Raw genomic sequence first — 3185 nt, forward strand, 5'->3', positions numbered from 1 at the left:
TTCTTGTGAAATTGATGCGACAATTACGTGACAAGTTAATTGGATGTATTTAGATTTAAAGAAGATATATATATATCTCTAGATATATCTCTATCTAGAGATAGAGATATCTAGAGATAGAGATATATCTAGATAGATAGATTATTGTTAAAAGCATTAAATGTCATGTCAAATGTCAATCTTGTCATGTCTGTACAGTGTTATATTATTAGGACTGGCATGGTTTGCAATGTCAAATTAGTGGGGCCTATGTTAAACATTAAAGTTCATGACACTACTGATGGGTCTGTCTGGCACAGACCCACTGCTGGAACGAGACAATTCTACTACAACAGCAAAAAGCTTTGGACACCAAGCAGAGCTCTTTGTTTGATCTCGTGCACAAGGGAGAGAACTGTGACGAGCGCCGTTCCTTCCACTTGAACCCCAGTCGCTCTCAGCCAGCTTCCTGCTCTTTATTGTGGTTACATGACTATGCATAAGTTCATTAACACATGACGTCTTACACAGACATACATGTGAACAAAGAGTACCTTGTCTGTGTGTACATATAGGCGCGTGTGTGTGTGTGTGTGTGTGTGTGTGTGTGTGTGCGCGCCAAGATGTGACCCTGTGAATGACTCCCCAAAGTTGGTACCAGGAGTCCAGCGGTCCACCTAAACAAAAGGCACTTATACTTAAACAGATACAAAGTAGGTGTCCTCCAATAGTATAAATCAGTAAGAGAAGGTACAACCTCTCTCATGACCTTAAGCTGTGTGTGTATGCCAGAGTGCTCTGGGAGGCACACAGAGTCTACTTCCACTCTAAGCATTCTACGATAGTTATGGGTCAGAGTATCTGTTAAGATGTTAACAATAATAAGTATCTCTTAAAATGTTTGTGTGACCAAGTGGTCAGCGGGGTTAGATAAAAGGAAATAATAAAATGACAACGCCACCTAGGGGAATTTCGCCCCCAGGAAATATATTTAAGAAAAATAGATAAAAGGAATAAAATGAGGCCGCACAGATTTAAGGATGCACACTGAGGCAGGTTGGCTCCAATATTAAAACAGTTTTATTTATAGTAAAAATAAATAAAATATTAAAAACCAAGATGTAGCGTCATTGTTGACAGTGTCCTAAAGTGAAAATAAAACAATCATGGAACTTGGACTTACCAGCAGCCATGGAACCAAAAGAAAATCACACAAAAAGAAAATCACTGCAGCCCACCCGGTGCTGTACAAAAGAAAGTGTGAAAACGACCCACCACCTGAGGTCCCAGGGCCACTGGCACGTCCTCCGTTCACTGAAATAAAACAGAAAAATATGTTAAAAGAATAAAAGGACACTGAGCGTCAGGCTCTCTACAGATCATAAAAAACTAAAACACACTTTAATAAAAGAAAATCACACACACACACACGCAGGAAGGCTTATACCCCACGGGTCAAACTACTACTCGTGCTGGTAGTAATTATTCTCAATCGCAAGCCGGTCTGGCTCCCCACCGGCTGAGACCGGCAACCAAGGCGATTTAAAGTCCCAGCACCACACTCGGGCAGAGGGTCGCTTCAGCCCAATCACAGAAGCGTGGGTATGAGCAACAGTCCAGAATAAAATAGAATAAAACCAGGCGAACCAGAAAAAGGTAAGCCTACTTAATAAAAACAAGATAAGATGAGACAAGGCAAGACAAGACAAGACGAGACAGCAGGCTCCACCGAGGAGGAGTCCTCACAACAGCGGCTGGGAAGGCGTGAAACTCTTCCGATTTAGGTTGGGCGATTTGCCACGGAGAGGTGAATACAGCAGTCAAACCCTAAAACAACAGATAAATGTAACCTTAGACTCTTATAGCTATGAATGCTAATAAAAGTAGTTTTAATGGCTTACCCCAGGACTGGAGGCACTATACTCTCACTGGTGGGAATAACACGAGCACCTCTCTCCGCAACGTCGGAATAGAACAAACTGCCGCGCTACAACAGGCCGCAAAAACTATATTAACACAAATTCCAGTACTCGGAGGGAATCTGAGGCTAAGCGAGAGCATACCTGTAGCTGTCATATGATCTGCTCTTGCTGATCAGTCCGTCGCAGTGTGCCAGCATTTACTGCTGCTTTGCGCCGAATGCACGGGAGGAATGATCCAACAAAAACACCGGCTTAGCTTTATACGGGCTAACGCCACCCTGCAATCAATATACAGGTGGGTTCCCAATTGACCTAGTTGCGCAGCGAAGAGAACGAGCGCAGGAGAGCGAGAGAGGGAAAAAAAAGAAAGGCGAGTAGCCCATCTGGCTACATTTGCAATAATGAAACATTTCAATATAATGTAGACAAAAACGAAAAATAAAAAGATAGTTACGGATCAGGACTCCTCGATCCTTACTGCGCATGTGCAAAGTCGGACCATACAAATCGGGTCTACCTGATCCGTACCGTGCATGTGCAGATGTTCACTTCTTCTTCTGTTTCATTTAATGGCATTTTACTCCCCAGTGTACTAGTCCGCCACTTGCTGACCGAGCGAATGAGCCCTATTGTAAACTGAACCAAATTGTGTTTGTGTATGCATGTTAAATTTGATTTAGTGATAGTTGAGCGTGCTTATGCTCGTCTGTGTGGAGAGAATTGTTGGAATAGGGATGACGATGTCTGCTATCACTGCCAATTGTCAGTAAACACTATTTTACAGTGCTGTTGTTCAGTCGGAGGAAGCTCTCCGTTGAGGAGAAAAGCATGAATTTGTTTGTATACGGCGGTATCCATTGTTTAAATGTCCCAGGCAGTCGAAAAGGAGGCAGAGCTGTTGAGAAATGCTAGGAGCTAACTGGGCGCTAACCGTGTCATTCAAATATATTACATGTCGCAATGTTAGCAAAGAAAGGAAGTGATGTAAGATTTGCGTGGTACTGATCGGGTTTCCGGTACGGATCGGGTAGTGACACAAACCACAAAACTCTGAAACAATGTGCTTTGGACAGAAAAGAACAAAGTGGAGATGTTTGACCATTATGCCCAACACTATGTTTGATATATTAGTTTGCATATGGCACAAAAACCTCATGCCAGCTGTCAAACACAACAGTGGAGGACTGATGATTTGGCCTTGTCTTGCAGCTACAGTAGTTGGACATTTTGCAGTCATTGACTTGACCATGAACTCCTTTCTATACAAAAGTACTCTGGAGGTCA

The 3185-nt window shown here is 42.8% G+C and overlaps 1 long non-coding RNA gene across 1 annotated transcript; it reads right to left on the minus strand.

Moving 5' to 3' along the window:
- Positions 1-454: 454 nt before the first annotated feature.
- On the minus strand, positions 455-2212 carry LOC120726604. Its single transcript, XR_005694343.1, has 3 exons — positions 2043-2212; positions 1881-1966; positions 455-1806 (listed from the first exon to the last, which is right to left on the minus strand). It is a non-coding gene; the product is annotated as an uncharacterized LOC120726604 (long non-coding RNA).
- Between the last annotated feature and the right edge of the window lie 973 nt (positions 2213-3185).

Source organism: Simochromis diagramma, unplaced genomic scaffold (assembly GCF_900408965.1).
Source record: "Simochromis diagramma unplaced genomic scaffold, fSimDia1.1 OVJJ01000753.1, whole genome shotgun sequence".
NCBI classification, from domain to species: Eukaryota; Metazoa; Chordata; class Actinopteri; order Cichliformes; family Cichlidae; genus Simochromis; species Simochromis diagramma.